The 19,310-nt window shown below is 40.1% G+C and overlaps 1 pseudogene across 1 annotated transcript; it reads left to right on the top strand.

Moving 5' to 3' along the window:
- The first annotated feature begins 1,100 nt into the window (after positions 1–1,100).
- Positions 1,101–13,400, top strand: LOC308420097 (ubiquitin-ribosomal protein eS31 fusion protein-like; annotated as a pseudogene). Its single transcript has 2 exons — positions 1,101–1,229; positions 12,857–13,400. The product of its transcript is annotated as a ubiquitin-ribosomal protein eS31 fusion protein-like (transcript).
- The last annotated feature ends 5,910 nt before the right edge of the window (positions 13,401–19,310 follow it).

Genomic DNA, 19,310 nt, shown 5'->3' with positions numbered 1-19,310 from the left:
TGGGTATGTGCAGGCATTCAGAGATCAGAGGAGGATGCCAACTCTATCATTCTCTGTCATATTTCTTTGATACTCTGTCTCTCCCTAGGCCTGTAGGTAGGTTGGTGGCTAGCCAGGGCTCAGGTCCAATCCACATGTTAGGATTATAGGTATATACACAACTATGCCCAGTTTGAAACGAGGTTCTGGGATATTTATTTGTTTATTTATGGCATTCCCCAGCTCTCAAAGTTACTCACATTTTATTTTACATTTATTTATTTTGCGTGTGTGCATGTGAACACACAGACCACGAAAGAGCATACCATTTTGTATATGTGAGGTTCAGAAAGACACCTTGCAGGAATCAGTTCTCTTCTTTCCATGTGGGTCTTGGAGTCACCTTAGGTCATATAGTGAGCTCTCTTGTCATCTTCCAAGTTACTTTTAAACAGGCTCCAATGAAGACTGGCTTTCATCCAAGTGTGTCTACCTCACACCTCACTACTGGTAGCTTTTGTTCTTAGCACTGCCCCATTGATTGCACTATTGGACAGTTGTGGAAAACGAAGTCATCTCCTGCTTCTGAGCTCTGTTTACTGTAATCTATTGTCTGTATTAAGGGGACCCAAAGGTTGGAGATTCTCAACTCTAGTTGTTACAACCTGAGGACCCAATACTTCCCCTGGCAATGGTGGCCGGCTGTGGATAAAGTTCTGGCCGGGAGACTCTCAACTCCCTGTGATAGCTAAGTGATTATGAAATTCTGTTTTATGCACCGTAAAAGGCAGTTGATCGCAACAGTTATAATCCTTTTATTATGACTCTAAGACACACGGCTTTCATGTCCTGTTGTTCTAAGTGTATGTTAGCTCAGTTGATGTCTGTGGATGCTGTTATTAAACCAATTACCAGATGAAAAAAAGGTGAAGTGACTTGCTCATAAGTGACAGAGCTGTGTTGTGAGCTCAGAGTCTACCCTTTTAAGCCTAAAGCCAAACTCAGTCTCAGCACATTCTGACACTGGTAATCTCAAATGATCTATGAATACATTTTTATCATATCTCTGTTTTTTAGAACTCACAGTTTAAAGTTTAGCTTATCATTTAAGTTTTTAATCCATGTCTAACCTGAGAAAAGAAGCTAAGTATTGTGGTAGCCCACCAAGTTTTGCTCAATGCAGGCCCTATGCTAAGAAGAAAGACCATGAAGACCCTACATCTCCACAGAGAAGTAAAAGGATAGTTCGGGTAAGTAATAGAAAGAAATGGTTTAACCTTCTGTGTCCTTCACTTTGCTCCTTACCCTGTATAGATGGGTGGGATCAGTAGTGTATAACTGGACTCTCCCTGGCCTGTCTCCCCAGGCTCCGCTTCCTGTGACACCAAGGTTTTCAGATGTTTTCTTTCCCATATCTATCCAGCCTGGGCTACATAGTGTGAACCTGTCTCAGAAAAGAATCCTCCCCTCCCTTCAAACACAAAAGAAAACAAAAACAAACAAACAAACATAAAGTCAAAGAAGAAACGTGTTAAAAAGCAAACAAGCAGAGGCTGGGAAGAAGGCTCAGACATTCTTAGCTCTTGCTGATCTTCTGGAAGGCCTGGCCTTAGTTGCTAGCATCCATATCAGATGATTCACAACCACCTACACCTTTAGTTCTAAGGATACTCACAAGCACCAACCCCCATGAAAGCATACACACATATAAGTAATCACAACCAACAATAACTCTTAAATGCAAAACAAAAATAAACCAACAGAAAACAGACAGATAAAGGTGCTTTGACAACTCAGGGTGTGAAGCACAGAATCTCCTCCCTTTCCCCTGGGTCCTGTAAGGGATTCCACGGAGCTCAGTCTGAAAAAACAGTTTGAATTGCAACACTGGGTTGAGTTTGCTTTTTCTTTTTCTTTTTCGGTGTTGAAGCAATGGTCAGAGTGTGGCAGTGTGCAACTACTTCAAGGAAGGAGCCAAAGTTGGACTTACAAAAGGAAAGGCATTCCCACTTGTGGGGACAGTTTGGGGCTCATCCTGAGAAAAAGCAGGGGTTTTCCAGCAGCAGTGACTAGTCTTTGGGCAAACACATGGGACACGGCTGGGAGTCTCACACGATCTTGTCTTTTAAAGGTGGTATTAAATTAGAAGCTGTTGTTTTGTTTTGCCAACCCCCCCCAAAAAAAATCAAATTTTCTTTTGTTCCTTTGATTCCAAGGGATGAAGAAGAAAAAGAAAATAGTTTATTAAGTGTGAAGAAAACATATTTACCCTGATAGTAGGACACACGGTAAGAAAGAAGTAATAGCCAAAGGGCTAGGTGTATGAAAATTTATAGTTTAGCAATATGCTGGTTAAATGCTGAGAAGCCATTTAATGAAACTATACTACCCAGGAAGGGATGGCCTAGCCTAGATAAACTCTAGTGTTTACCTGCTCTGCCGTTATACATATTTACTTAGGGGCAGCTCTTGGGGTTTTACTATTCAAACAGTAGAATTTGTGCCTCCAAAGAGAACTGTACATTTCATTTTAAACCTGCTTTTTCAGCTCTGTAGACTGGAATACGCTTTTGCCAATTAAATAGCACCACCCCTCAGAAGAGGTGTGGTGGTGCATCTGACCCCTTCTGGCAAATTAAATACAATTATGCAAACTATGGGGATTTGGGCCTAATCTAATTAATATAGTACATATGAAACAGATAATAATTTCCCTGGTGATTGTCTTATTTTATGTTTGAACTAAGGCTTAGGAAAACATTGTCCTCTGTAAGAAAAAAAAATTCATTATTTTCCGTATTCTGTTTGCTCAGCCCCATAACAGGCATGTTTAAAAACATAAGACCAGAATTGGAATCTTCAGATGATAACATTTTGTTTTCAAAATTTACCAAAGAAAATATTTTATGAACTAGGAGAGAGAGAGAGAGAGAGAGAGAGAGAGAGGGAGAGATTTTATTCAGAAGTGATTTTTTTTTTTCTTACTAAGCACAAACAATACCACTGTGGCAAATTTATTCAATAGGGGCTTCTGTTCACCTAAATATAAAAGGTTAGACTGGACCTGGATTAAATGTGTCCCGATCAATGCCAATCACAAACTTTCTGAATGGCATTTCCAATCCTGAAGCTGAGTACACTCCTGTCTGAATGCATGAATCCCATTAGCATGAATCAGTGTGCCGAGAGGAAAACAGCAAGGAATTTCTTTCTTCCTTCCTTTCTTTCTTCTTCTTTTTCTTTTTTTTCATTCTCTTTCACCAAGAGACCTCGGGAAAGGATCTGACTCACGTGAAGAGATAAAGGTTTCTTTTTCTTCCTCCCCGCTAGAGTGAATTTCAACTGACCGATGTCCTGGTTTATCAGAAAGTGCAGTGAGAGAAAAAAGACAGATTTTTCTCAGGCCTGTGCCTCTGGCCTGGCATTGTCATTTCCAACTGTGTGAATACAGCCTTGGCTTGTTTGTGCCTTAGCTTCTCGGGGACACTGCCAACAAGCATGCCAACTCTCAAACTGCAAAGACATCCAGCCCACGCGGGCCTGGACTTTATTCCTAGGTGATGCCAATATCATAAAGCCTTTCTGTCACTATCAGAGAGCAGCTGTTAGGGAGCTATATTAAGACAATAACAGCCCACTGAACCCTTTATTCCATCAAAGAAACTGCTAGAGACGAGGAAGGAAACATTTTGCTGAGAATTCTAACACTCGGCTCTCTTTCTTCATCTGCTTATAGGTCTGGAATGGCAAATGTCTTCCCAAGCGATATCCGGGAGAAGCAGAAATGTGTTTGTGTGTGACTTATACAAACAGGCTAATAAGCTAGCTTATTTCTAAGTGCTATTGGGAGATATTTTGTTGTGCCATGAGGTTGGTAATAGAATGTGGCACAGGGTCATATCAAAGGACAGTGGTGGTGACAACAATCATATGGCCACGTGGATTTCCCTACCAGATATCATTAGAGACGCAAACGCTCTGTTGTAACAATGAGGCCCCAAATATTTTATATGAAGAGCTAAAATAACTCATCTCACACCTGAATTTGCTCTGCGATAATATGGAGTAAGGTGGGTAGGTGAATCACAGATAAAATAAGATGGCTTATGAGCTGATACATATTAAAGCTGGGTGGTGGACATGGAGAGATATATTACTATCCTCTCTAACCATATTTGATGACGATTCCCTGCTAAGCTCAAAGTTTATACTCAGAGCATTTGTGAACCACTACTTTATGTTGAAGTGTGAAGAGCTAAGAATGTAGCTCAAGCGAGCATGTGATTAGCATGTAAGTAGTCCTGGGTTTGATTCTCAGCACTAATGTTTTTAAAAATGACAAGCAATCTTAAGCTTAACATTTTTTTTCATTAGGAGCCCAGTCTGTGATTGTGTGACAGCATTTGCTAAAGCAAACCGTACTGTTTAAAAGAATCTACCAATCAAAATGCATTCCTTAAAGTTGCCCGTTAGACCCCTTCTCGCAGCCCTTCTCATCCTCATGGCTCCTCCTCTAATTTGGTGATGTTTATGCTCAGTTTGGGGACAGCAACCAGTTTCGATTTTTAAGAGGCAAAAGTAATTTAGAATACACCCCTTTGTCTAGATGAATCACAACAACCTTGCTTTCAGCAACTGCTCTACTTTCCCAAGCCTTGGCAAGATGCTCAAAACAACATTTCCTTCTTTTCATTCTAAAGCAGGGTGATTGGGACCCACAGGGCGTGGGCTTTTCCCATAATCCAGCCTGGTGTTTTTCAGCAGGGAGCTACAATGTGTAGCTTCCACACCCTTTTATGTAAGAGAATGCCACGTTCTCAGAGTTTTCGCAAAGTTATTTTTAATACTTACCCCTCTAAGTGTTCATTATAATTGAATTCCATTTCCAGCCTGATGGGTTCTTGTCTATTTGCCTCAAAGATAAATGGAAACATCCTGTTTGGTGTGGTGGTATTCCTCTGTATGATGTCAGGTTGTTTTTAAGTTTTCGGATTTGTTTTGTTTTGTTATTTAGGTCTATGTGAGTCCATCGTGGTAACTGACTTCCTAATTAGTCTTTAATAACAATTCCTGGAACACTGTGATGTCAATGGCACATCAGCTAGGTGAGTTATATTTGGGGTCAAGGATTCAGGTCAAGGTCGCTTCAGCTTCTTATTTCTGCCCGATGTGCACAGGCGCCGACAGATGGGCTATATACAGTGGCCCTAGAGCAGAGTCAGGACTGTAGAGATCTTGAGCAAGGAATGGATATTCCAGGCAGTTTCACTTGCTTCACTGATCACTTGCTATGATTCCATTGCTCACACCGTGTTTTCTGATGGTACCTGTAAGTTTTAGAAATCATTTTACTATTCTCTCTTCTCCCACTGCTCTGCCTCTCGGGGTCTTGCAAATACTGTATAAGCAGTCTTCCATTGAACATAGGAATTTCCTGGCCCCCAAACATCTGCATTTCTTATACAAATAATAAAGACAGCAAGGTGTTTCCAACAACACAGTGATCAGCCATTTCTAAGGTTTTATTTTCATTTTTTTATTATGTGTGCATGTTTGCTCAGGAGTGTGGCACAGAAGGAAATCAGAGAAGGCAGTTGGATCTCCTGGAGTTGAAGTTACAGGCGGTGGGGTGTGCACCCGTGTGGGTGCTGGAAACACACTTTTACCTATTGAGCACCTCTCTTTAGCCTGCACAGTGATCTTTAACATTCTTACTCTCACTCGGCAGAGATTTGAAAATGTTTGGAATACCCCTTACGAGATGACAAATATTTTAATCGTAAATTTGGTGACAGGTACAATTTCCTTCATGTTAAGTATTCACTGGGTATATCATGTTTTTCATATTGACATACAGTCTAAATACCACAGTAATATACTCTCATTGCCCATTTTAAATTTAGAAAATTAAGTTTAATTTATTAGGCAAATGCTATGCTCTTTTCAATACATATTTATATTTCTCCCCTTCTTCCTTTCTATTTCCCATGGAATTTTATTCTACCCTTTTGTACAGTGTACAGTCCGGTCATGCATTCCTTCCACAAAAGTATTTACATAAATTAGTCCTTCAAATTGTAAGAATTTCCTGTAATCCTGACACACAAACTTCTTTTGAAATCAGTTACTATTGCCAATATTGCTAATATAAAGGTTACCCAACACACACACACACACACACACACACACACACACACACACACACACACCACCACCACCACCACCACCACCATGCATAAGAGACAAAATTGATATGCTTAACAACTCTCAGAGTAAATTATGAAATACTTTTTTCTATAAAAAAGGAAGAAACTGTGTGGTGAATTAGGTTTTGTGGTTTTCCCTTTTGTTTTAACTTATATTTTTGCATTTCTATTATCTATTCATGAATATTTATTGCTCATGGCAGGAAGAAGGCAGGGTCATTATCCATAAAGTCTACAAATTCTACATTTTCCATTTAATTTTGAAAGACTCTCTCTATTTAGTTCCGGTGGTCTCCAATTTATAACCCCCCCGACTCAGCCTCCCAAGCCTCTTACATGATTATAGGTGTTAGCATTTCTTCTAGGCTCTGCCCCACAGTTACCTGTCAGGGTCTATCCCAGCCTAGCTTTCATTTTTGTTGATGCAGATCCTCAAAAGTCTTATTCAGGTGCATAAGGAGATGGTACTGAAAAGTGCAATGGTGTGCATGTGTGTGTGTGTGTGCTTGTGTGTGTACATGTGTGTGTGCTTGTGTGTGTACATGTGTCTGTGTGTGCATGTACATGCTTGTATGTGTGTATTGCTAAAATCAGGGAATTGAACATGCTAGGCAAATGCCATACCACAGTTTACTAGTTTTTAAATAAAAATTTTCGAATGCTGTTAGATATGGATAACAGGTTGTGGAGATTGTTTGGTGGACAGAAGTGCTTGTATTCAAGTGTGAGGATCTGAGTTTGAATCCTCAGAGCCCATGTCAAAGCCAGATGCTGCAGCATGGGTGTCTGTAATCCAGGTTTCTATGTAGATGGAAGGCAAAAACAAACAAACAAACAAACAAACAAACAGAAACAACAACAAACAAACAAAAAGCCAGGAAGTTCATGAGCCACCTGGCCTGGCATCCACAGCAGAAAAACAACAGAAATTTTCTCTCAAATAAGGTGCAACACACATCAGCACCCAGTGTGGTCCTCTGATCCTTTAGAAGCCCTTTGGAACTCTTGTTCTTGTCCATATATTTTGAAGACTTTACTGTATTTTTTTTCTTATTTTAAATTTCATTTTGATTGACCCATCAAAATTTTGTGTCTAATCAATGCTATACCACTGGTAAAGTAATTTTATTCACAATTATAAAGCAATTTATTTATACGGAATGAAAATTTGTACCTTGGAGATAATTATGTTTATATCTTCTGGTGACATTTTAATACCCAGTACCTTCATAAAAAAGCTGAGAAAAGGTTACTAGATTGATTGACATTTATTCTGTGTCCTCTGAGTGTGTGAGGTATGAGGTGCTATGTGGCTCTGAAGAACTCTTCAAAAGTGGGACTCATTCAGTGTAGACAAATGATCCTATTTAGCAGAAAAAGCAATAATCTTTGTATGTTTCCTAGTGAAACTTGGGTGAATCTCAGTCTTACCCTTGGGCTAGAGGCGAGGCAGCATTCGGTCAATGATAAAGCATCTGCCAGGTGCACAGAGAATGCCAGGGGAGGAGAGTGGGTGTGATTAACTATTGATACTTTGAATTAACTAATACAGTGACAATCATTTTTTGATGCTCAGGTAATATATGTGAGTGAAGCCATTTAAATGCCCTTGGTTTATCTAGACAGCATTGTAGTGGCAAATACTAAAAAGTAGATAATCTTTTATCCCAAGCTAGTGCCAGCATCCGTAGGACCATATGGCCCTGTGGGGTGTCTTTATTTAGCAGCTCCACGCCACCTCTAAGTCCTCACCCACCCCAGCTTCTTCTGTCCTGGGTGCTCCACAATCACCCCAGTGCGTTGTTTTCACCAAGCCTTGCACACATTCCAACTCTAGGGCAGGCTCTGTGAGTCCTGCCACTACACCCTTTGAACTCAATTAAGTTGTCACATCAAAGAACACACAAAAATACTCTGATCCAAATGGTATGATTTACCCAACTAAATAAGTCAAATAATTTCATCCCTTATAAAACATTCATAACAACCTTATCAATATAGAAATGAAACATCCATGTCTGCTTCCAGGTTGCCTCTTCCTGAATTTCCCCTTTCTCTTCCTCTTCCACTTTACGAAAACTTTGTTCCCACCCACTCTCTACTGTCCAGTCATGTATGGACATCAACCTACACAGCACAATGGATGTTTCTGGCTCTCCATCTCTCTCTCTCTCTCTCTCTCTCTCTCTCTCTCTCTATATATATATATATATATATATATATATATATATATATATATATATATATATATATATATGAAGAGAGATAGATATAGATAGAGATAGATAGAGATAGATAGAGATAGATAGAGATAGATAGATAGAGATAGATAGATGATATACATATATATGTGTATATATTACCCCACACATCTTGAAATCTTTTCTTCTTTGTCATCATCATCTTCTTCTTCTTCCTTCTTCCTCCTCCTCTCTTCTTTCTCTTTCTCCTCATCCCCTTCCTCCTCCTCCTCCTCTTTTTTTTCTCTTTCTTCCTCCTTAATGTGTATGATGATGGGACACACATATGCCATGGCACTTCTGTGGGGTCACATAACAGACTTCTGGGAGTCAGTTCTGTCATTCTAGCAGTGATTCTAAGGATGCAACTCAGGTCATGGCTTATGCAGCAAGTGTTCCTGCTTTCTGAACTATCCTCCTAGCTTTACCTTAAGATATTTTGAGACTACAAGCTTTCAAACATCTCCCTCACTTTTAAATTCTAATATAATTTAACCTTTTAAGGTCAGCAGAAAGCTTGATTTACTTTTAAAAGCTTTTCCCATCTTTGTCATGATAAATATATATCACATAAAATATATCATTTCACCATCTTTTATGGGTATAGTTCAGTGACATTCAGTATCTTTACAATGTTTGGTTACCTTTATCTCTAACTGAAGAGAATATTTCATATGCCTGAGATGGATATGAAGAATTCACCTAAAAACAATTGTAGTCAGCATAAAGGACATCTTATAATCCAGTCACAAAATACTTACTACAGAACACAAATACACATAGAAGAATTCAGCAGAACCTCAAAGCAGTCATAGAAAATCAGAAAAGTCCAGAAACTGTTGCATAACACGGTCGCCTAGGTCATTGTTGGAGCACAGCTTTTCCTATGGCAAGCCAACACAATCTTGGCATTGATGCATAATTAATGAAGAGAGAAATGGATTAACAAGATTTCTCTCTCATTAATGTTCTGTTAATATCTGGCATGAAAGCAAAGCTACAATAATTAGGAGAGGAGCTGGTCTGTGTGTGATTGTGGTTGGGTGCAGTGTCTGTCTACAGGGTAAGTTTGTCAGGTTTCATTTGCAGCATCTTTTTTTCTCTCTGTTTGCCCTCCTTCCTCATTTTCAGCCCCTCATCACTTCTTTTGTCTCCTTGGGATTGCCACTGTATTTTTCTTCTAGGTGGATGCAGGGAAGATGACAGATTGAATGATTCAAGTTTTAGATGGATGTCTGAGCACACATGAATTAATCAATATTTCATAATCTAGGCAATGAAAGCTTCCTCTTCATAGAGCACAGAGGACATTACGCTCTGTGTACGCAGCTTAACCACTATTCATGCTAATGAGAATCATGCAGGCACAGCCCCTTTCTTGAGTTGATAACATTCGCCAGTGTACATCACTGTCAATTATGCATCAACTCTTAATCGTCTTGGGAAATGGAGGACGTAAATCCCACTGCTGAGCACAAGCACCTCACGGGGGGATTATTGGCCAGCACTAGGATCTGAATTTAGGATCTTAATTCCTTTTTATTCTGTCAAAGTTATTCTACTACTGTCAATTAAGTCAAATATTCCCCCAGGAAAGGAGTGTGTGTGTGTGTGTGTGTGTGTGTGTGTGTGTGTGTGATTATAAATGGAGTGGAAAGGAGATGAAGTTAAAAGAACATGGAGAGTCAATAGGAAGAATGTTTCTATCTTTGGATTTTCAAACTGCTGAAGTGTATGGCTCACATCCCTACACATTAGCTCCAGTAGTTTTTTGAAAATATAAGATTTATTTTGCAATGTGTAATTCTGATATTGTTTTGACCTAAAAATAAATGTTCATTGTTAAAAGATTGCCCATTTTTTTGTCTTAAGATTTCTTTATTTGACCGATATACATCTGTTATATATAGGTGGGAATACTACAGAATCAAGATAAGTCTTTCTTACCATCAAAGAGCCTCTTCGCTAATAGGAAAAATGTGTAAATGAGTACAATTGCCACTTGCTCTTTGGGGAAACTAGTTCTATCCTACAGACATTGAAATCTGCAGGTGCTCGGGTTCCTAATGTAAGTGATATGCATTTTAGTGTGTTCACAAAAATCTATGAACACTATTTTTACTCTTTAAAAATTGGATCAAGCTATTTATCATACTTAATATAATAAAAATGTCAATTAAATTTCTATTATATACTGCTTAGTGAATAATAGTTATAGATATCTATACATGGTCAGTAGAGACAAAATTCTTTTCTGAACACTTTTGATTTATAGTTGATTCATCATGTGCATGTGTAGTAGCATGAGTGAGACAGTAAACTGACTACAATTCACAACATATGAACAGTTCAGCTCAGTGGAACTCAAGGCTAATGGAAGATGGGATCAAAGAGTGAGGAAGAAGTCATGTCAGAAATCCCATGTCTCTTAGTACTACCTGAGGACCCTGCTGTATCACTCCTGGGCATATACCCAAAAGTAACTCCAACATCTAACAAGGACACATGTTCTACCATGTTCATAGCCTTATTTATAATAGCCAGAAACTGAAAAGTACCCAGATGTCCTTTAACAGAGAAATGGATACAGAAATTGTGGTACATATACACAATGGCATACTTAGCTATTAAAAGATGACTTCATGAAATTCCTAGGCAAATGGATGGAACCTGAAGCTATCATCCTGAGTGAGGTAACCCAGTCACAAAAGAACACTCGTAGTATGCACTCACTTATAAGCAGATATTAGTCCCAAATCTCAGAATACCCAAGAAACCATCCAAAGAACTTATGAAACTCAATAAAAAGGAAAGTCATAAGGTGTATTCTTTAGTCCTTCTTAGAAGAAATAACAAAATGTTCATGGGAGGAAATAAAGAGAAAAATAGAGGACCAGGGATTGGAGAAAAAAATCATCCAAAGACTGCCTCACCTGGGGATCCATCCCATATGCAGCCACTAAAACCAAGCACTATTGCTGATGCCAAGTAGAGCTTACTGGCAGGAACCTGACATGGATGCCTCCTCAGAGGCTCTGCCAGAGCCATACTGATACAGAAGAAGATACATGCAGCTAACCATCAGACTGAACACGGGAATCCCAATGAAGGAGCTAGAGAAAGGACTGAAGGAACTGAAAATGTCTGCAACCCATGGGAAGAACAAAATGATCAATTAACCAAACCCACCACAGCTTCCAGGGACTAAAACACCAACCAATGAATTTGCATGGACAGACCCATGGCCCCAGGTGCATATGCAGCAGAGGACAGCATTTTCTGATATCAATGGGAGGAGAGGCCTTTGGTTCAGTGAAGGTTCGTTTTCTCAGTATAGGAGAATGCCAAGGTGCTGATGTGGGAGAGCGTCGTTGGGAGAGGGAGCACCTTCATGAAGGCAATGGGAGGGGGAGGGGTGATGGGATAGGGGAAAGGGATAACATCTGAAATGTAAATGCAGAGAACATTCAATTTAAAAAAAAAAAAAAAAAAAAAAAAAAAAAAAAAAAAAAAAACCATGTCTCACATTGAGGCCTGTATTCAGATACTCCAAATCCATTGCCTTTTAAACACTTAAATGAAGATTTAATTGTCGCTACCATCTCTGTCTCTGACCAGCAGAAAAGGAGCAAAAAGTGGTTTATTCAGGAACTTTACAGCATGCAAGTGAAAATCTTTTGTCTCCCCTTCCCTCTCTCTCCTTCTCTGCCCCCAAGCGCAGTCCCTTTATCCTCTCTCAACTCCACCTCCTCAGTCCATGTTGCATGGCTGCAGTTCATAGTTCCGTGTCATGTGTCATCTGGTCTGATCTCGTGTCATGGGTGCGCCTGCGCAGCTCGAATGGTGGGCGTGGCTAATCTCGGGGGTGGGCAGGAGGAAGTCAGGTGCTAGTCACAAGACTAGGCCGGAATCCCAAGCACCATCTTGGGACTGCCGCCATACCTGCTCTCCACATTTAATGCTTGTTTTCTTTTTCCCATTGCTGTATGACTCTAACAAAAACAACTTATAAAAGGAAGGAAGGGTTTGTTTGGCTCAGGGCTTGATGGTACAGTCCTCCATGATGAGGAAGTCAAGGCAGCAGGAGCTTAAAGTAGCTGGTCCCATCATATTTCCAGCCAGTTAATAGGGATTGATGAGTTCTAGTGTTGAGCTATTGTTCTCCTTTTTATGCTGCTGGGGACCTAAGCCTAGGGAATGGTACTGCCCACTTGTAGGCTGGATCTTTCCAGCTCAGTTAACTTAATTCCTCACAGTTATACTCAGATTAAATCAGTCCCAAGAGGTGTAATTCAAGGTGTGTCTCCTAGGTGAGTCCAGATCCTGTTAAATTTACAACCAACACTATCACAATGCTTCCTAGTTTATTTTTAAAGTCATAGGAAGTTTCACATCAGTTTTGTAATTGTGCCATATTGTAATAGTCTTTAGGACCCTTCAAAAATATTCAAGTTTCCGATCCACCATCATGGGTGGAGTTGCCACCAAGATGCAGATTTTTTTGTGAAGACAATTACAGGAAAGACCATCATCCTCGAGGTTGAGCCCTCAGACGCTATAGAAAATGTGAAGGTCAAGATCCAGGATAAAAAAGGAATTCTTCCTGATCAGCAGAGGTTGATCTTTGCTGGCAAGCAGCTGGGAGATGCTCGTACATTGTCTGACTACAACATTCAAAAGGAATCCACTCTTCATCTTGTGGTGAGACTTCCTGGTGGTGCTAAGAAAAGGAATAAGAAGTCTTACACCACCCCCAAGAAGAATAAGAATAAGAGGAAGAAGGTTAAGTTGGCTGTGCTGAAGTTGGCTGTGCTGAAATACTATATGGTGGATGAAAATGGCAAAATCAGCCAACTTCATCTGAGTGTCCTTCTGATAAATGTGGTGCTGGACTTTTCACGAGTAGCCACTTTGACAGGCATTACTGTGCCAAGTGTTGTCCAACTTACTGCTCAACAAACCAGAAGACAAGTAGTTGTGTATGATTTAATAAAAAGAAGGAATTAAAAAAATACTCAAGTTATAGAAACAGTAGCTATTATGATGGTTGATCTTGACTGTTACACCAGGATTAGAGCTGAGAGCAACTAAGAGATCCACCTCTGGGTGGGTGTGGAAAGCTGTTTCCAGGCAGAATTAATTGAGAAGGGAAGAACCTGCCCCAGGGAAGATAGCAGTTTACTGGGTGGCCCAGGAAAAACATAAGGAAGGCAGAGTGACTCTGCTTGCTTGCCTTCACATCTTGCTCGTTCCTGCAGCAATCCTTCAGTTCTCCCTGAACCCGGCCTCTTTGGCCTTACCAATGTAGACTGAAGGCCAGTGGCTCTCCAGGCCTTCCAAATCAGGACTGTTGAGCCATCTAGCCTCGTGCACTGAGATGACACTGGGTTCCCAGCTTCTCCAGCATGCAGAACATCATGTCAGTCAATCTAATAAATCCCCTTTGCAACATACACTCATTCTCCCTGTTCTGCTCCTCCAGGGAGCCCTGACTAATATGTCGTTGTTACATTGTTTGATTTTATTTTGTGGGAAATGTTGCAGTCTATAACCATGGTTATCTGAGAACATGACCAAGATTCTACATCCCCTAACAGTCTTAGGCGAGGAATGTTTTCACTGTAAAAAGAGCAACTGGATCACTTGATAGAGGCAGAGGCAGAATGCTAGGAGGGAGACCCAACCAGATAATTTTAACTATTTGGATGAAAAATCATCAAAAACTCTATTCAAATTACTGATACTAGGAATATTTTGAGAATAAATCAGGCAGAATTAAAACCATTGATAGCATTGGCTTCAAGAAATAAAAAGGTCTGTTCCAGCAAAAATATAAAATTAATAAACAGGCTGAAAAGGTAAGCCTATCTGTAAGGGGCCTGCTGGGCAGGCACAGTGAATTCCTCATAAAAATTCAGATGTGGGTTTGTAATCCCAGTGTGGGGAGGTGGACATAGGAGGATGCTTGGGGTTTAATGGCCACCTACTCTAACCCGACGGGAAAGCCTGGGTCCCTGTGAGACTCCAAACACAGGGTGGATAACTCCTGAGGAATCATAACCACCTCCCCTCCACATTTACAGAGGGTGAGCAAGGAACACAGGAATCATAGGAAAGATAGTGCAGCCATTAAGGTCTTGTACCTCTGAAATATAAAGAGCTCATATAAAATCACAAAAAGTTTTAAAAACCACTTTAGTAATTTGTTAAAAAAAAAACATAAATGACCTACAGAATATTAAAATTCCATGAAAGATTAAAATGGGAAGTAAAAGCCCAGGAGTAATTTCTCTTTTTTAAAAATTTATTTATTCATTTAATTTTACTTATTCACTTTACTTACATCCCTCTCACTGTCCCCCACTACCACAATACCCCATCCCCTCCTATTCTCCTCTGAGGGAGTGAGGACCCCCCTGGATATCTCCCCACCCTGATACATCAAGTCTACAAGGGTAGGCGCCCTCTCCCATTGAGGCCTAACAAGACAGCTCAGCTAGACCATATCCCTCGGAAAAGCAACAGCGCTTGCCGTAGACCCCGCTGCAGTTGTTCGGAACCCACATGAAGACCAAGCTGCACATCTGCTACCTATGATCCAGCCCCAAAGGCCCAGGTTCCTCGATTCTGTTGGACTTCCTGTGGAGTTCCCTTCTCCTTCTGTGCCCACAATCCTTCTTCCTATTCTTCCGTAAGAGTCCCCCAAGCCAGGAGCTACTTCTTGCCACCAATTTAGTAAAGATCACATAACAGTGAAAGCTATATCATAATAGAATAGCATGCAGCCATGAAAAACCATTTTGTAGGGCCTAGAGAGATGGAGCAGCCATTAAGCGTCTGTACTGCCCTTGCAGAGGACAGGAGTTTGATTCTCTGCACCCACTTGTGACTCCATGCCTCTGGACACTTTGGCCATGAGCGCATGCTCACATTTAGAAACACACATGTATAATGAAAAAAAATCAAATAAATCTTTAAAGATTCATTTTGTAGCTATACATTTATTGAAATAGCAGGCAGTGATCAGATTAAACAAAACAAAACAGGTAGCTGAACTTTATGTGTGTATATGTCTATTTTGGTAAAGTTACATGTATGTGCCAGAATATGCATGTCTTTAGGCAGAGGCATTCGGGTGGCTTTAATAAATTATCACAACAACGCTTCTTTCCGGAGAGACTTAGAGATGGCTTTCCATTTGCTCGGCAATTTCCAATTTTGTTTGGAATTTCAAAACAAAGTTTTAATACTTGTAGAATTTTCCAAGTGGATAAGGCTTTATTACTTCTAACAAAGGGGCGGGCTTGGCACTCATCTCTTTTCATGACAGGTGAGAGGGTGCTGGGACAGGACATCCGGTTCTCAGTCCTGCATCTTCCGGGTCACTCCCACTCCCACCCGTCCTTGCCCTCTGCGGCTCTCAACCCTCCTAGCTTTGTCCTTATACTCTCAGGAATATTCCCTGGATTCCTAGACACCTCTGCAACAGTGCTGTGGAGGAAAAAGATAAGTTATTGCCAGTGACTGGATGAACAATCCTACCCGGGCCCAGTGTGATGCCAGCATGTACTGGAAGTCCCACTAAGGCACCGTAGAGGATATGAAATGGCTCTATCTCCTGGACATTGCAAGGAGCTGTGATGTTCTGAGTGGGCGTAGGATTTCCCGTGGGACCCAGCAGACAGCGCTCTTGTCTGTTTAGACTGGAGCTAGGGAAGGATGGAAGACAATAGAAGCAACTGAAGTGGAACATGGTATTTTCCCCGATTGCAGTTTTGCTCTGCAAACAAACTAATCCCCATAAACAAGCCAGGTTAGTCAGACACAAGCATAGACTTCAGTGTGGACGTAAATATTAGACACCGACGCTCTTCAGTGGCCAAGGACTTAGAGGCCGGGCAAAGATGGACATCAGGGTTGTGTCTGCTTCCTGTAGCACATTCTCGGGGCCACCACTGCCCAGCCACCATCTCAGGCTTGCTTGTCGTCATTGAAATCTTTGTTGTTTGTGGCTGACTCATCTGAGCCTTTCAAGAGCCAGAGTGTTTCTTAGTATGCCTTGAACTCGAGCCAAACTATTGTTTCCCACCTACTATTGTGTACAAGACAACGTGTACTAGAAATGTGAAACAGGAAGCGCCATCCGATCTGATTATGGGAGAAGAAATTTTCCAGCGTCCGCATGCTGATGTAATAATTTCAATACGACCCCACCCCCGCTCGCCAATTGTCTTCGCCACTGCAGGCGTGTCACCTAGTCTTTTAGTCCCTTTTTAGAGGAGTAGAAGACTGTTGACTGACCAAGTGGCATTTTACTTTATATTTTAAGTAGGCTTTGGGGAGTCCTGTTCATTGTCTTGATTTGTGAATACCAAGCTTCCGGTTTCATGTGTGTGTGTTAAGTTTTATTTTCGTTGGAGCATCCCTAATTTATTTTACATAGAATTATTTGTTCTCCAACCTTAGTGGCCACAATCACTTGCCCTGTCTTGTTCTATTTGAAGACTGCACTCCTCTTCCTTAGCAAATGATGCCCAGGAGGCTGGCTGTTGGTTCGGTGTTCTTGTGATACTTCCGGTGGCCATTCTAAGCACAGGTAGTCGGTCACTCTCTTTCTGGTTTACTCCTATTGTATCAGTGCACTAGGAGCGGAACTGTTGTTCTCACAGAGAATAAGGGCTAAACCAAAGCTTAGACTAGCTCTAGAAATGAGATGGGAGGAAAAGAAGCTCACATCAACAAAGAGGGGATTTTTTTTGTTGTTCTTCTTTTTCCCTTACAAATAATCTTCAATTTGTCTTTATTTTTTAATTGGATATTTTATGTATTTACATTTCAAATGTTATACCCTTTCCCCCCCTTCCCTCTCCCTCCCTCTGCTTCCATGAAGATGCTCCCGCTCCCACCCACTCCCACCCACTCACTCTCACCTCTGACCTCAATGGAGAGGCTAGAGAAAAGACTGAAGGAGCTGAATGGATTTGCAACCTCATAGGAAAACAACAATATCAACCAACTAGTCCCCCCAAAAGCTCCCAGGGACGAAAACACCAACCAATGAGCACACACGGAGAGACCCATGGCTCCAGCAGCATATGTAGCAGAGAATGGCATTGTTGTTCTTTTTAAAAAGTAGAAGGCTGTGAGGTGACCGTCCCAAATGAAACAGCGCTGTTGAGTACAGCAGAGGCGGCTTTTCATTTAGTTCTCCGGCATACGTCGGGTGATATTTACTCTTCATAAGCATATAGAAGCATGCATTCAAGTCTAATGCACCCATGATCAACTTTTTTTTCTCCTTGTTGGTTTCTCCTAAGAAGCCGGCCTCAAACTCACTATGAATCATGGGATGAACTTGAATTCAGGATTTTCCTGCCTCTGTCTCCTAAGTGCTGGTGTGACAGGACTGTACCACTACAAGCGCCATCTTTATATTGTATGGTTCACTTGTATGTTAGGCTCCAGGCCGTCCCATTTTCCAGGGGCGTGTTTTCTCCAGATTTACAGATTCCGAGACTTTCCTTTTTTAGTAAATGTTATCACAATATTATTTCTAATGTCTTTGTGAATTTCTCACTAGAAGTTCTGGCACTCTGTGTACAAAGTGCAGTTTGTTTTAACTATTGTGAATAGAATTTATTTTTAAATAAAAAATGAACAATAGTCAAAATAATTTTTATTTTTTGCCTTTGAGCTGCATTTCCTGATTATGAGGAGAAAGGTCATCACTAATGAACACGATTCATACCTTTTAATGTTTCCAGTCATTTATGAAGATTTTAACTAGAAATGGTTTGTGCCAACTATAAATGTGTATATAGGCTCACTAGGATGTACAGACTCTAGGTCTGGCTAATTTTGGTGTGTGATTGATTCATTTTTGATAGGAATTTACATAAATAAAATGTTAAATTTAAATTAAATTTTAAATTAATCTTAACTAATCTTTAAAAACTTAGCAGTCTGTTAATATTTGTTAATTATGGTTATTTATGGAGCAAGGCTGTGGGGAGATTTAGAACAACTTAAGAACTGATTCTCCCGACTTCCTTGTGGAATCTGGGACTGAACTCAGACATTCAGTGCATTTTTATGCACTGTGCCATTATCGTACCCCAATTAAGTAAAGTTTAAATGTAGGTTTCCTGATCCTTTTTAACTTTTTGGTTTTACTTGGAGCCACTCATTTTCAAAATATGAGCAATTTCAAAATCCAGTAATCACTGTTTTATTGAAATTATCTTTCCCAAAAGGAGTTTCCCAAATTTCTGATAAACCTGAAATCGTCTGTCTGGGTCTAAGTTACAACATCAAACCTTGTCTTTATTTTTTTAAATTGAACAACTTTATTTTAAAAAACAAAGAAAATGTATAGACTTTAAGCATTTCTGCATAAAAGTATATAAATACATTTTTATCAGTACTTGATTTTTTTAAAGCTTTGATAGTATGCATTAAAATCTTAATAGTTACAATGAGCATAAAGTACATGTAAAACAAAAGGTAACCTGGAAATAGTCAAAGTTTTCTTGGTGTGTAAAAGCATAATGATTTTTCATTTTTTTTTTTTTTTTGTTTTGGCCTTTGTTTTTTTCTTGAACTTCATATAGTCTGTGAGTTGTTTCTGGAGTGTTCAGAGCTTTCTGGGGTTAGTAACCCATTATCAGTGACTGCATATTATGTCTGTTCTTTTGTGACTGGGTTATCTCACTCAGGATGATATTCTCTAGATGCAACCATTTTCTTACAATTTTCATAAAGTTATTGTTTCTGATAGCTGAGTAGTACTCCATTATGTAAATATACCACACTTTTTGTATCCATTCATCAACTGAAGGACATATGGGTTCTATCCAGCTTTTTGGCTATTATAAATAGAGCTACT

The sequence above is a fragment of the Micromys minutus genome, assembly GCF_963924665.1.
Source record: "Micromys minutus genome assembly, chromosome: 4".
Taxonomy (NCBI): Eukaryota; Metazoa; Chordata; class Mammalia; order Rodentia; family Muridae; genus Micromys; species Micromys minutus.
The sequence above is the reverse complement of the archived record's forward strand: the minus strand, read 5'-3'. Positions and strand labels throughout refer to the sequence as shown.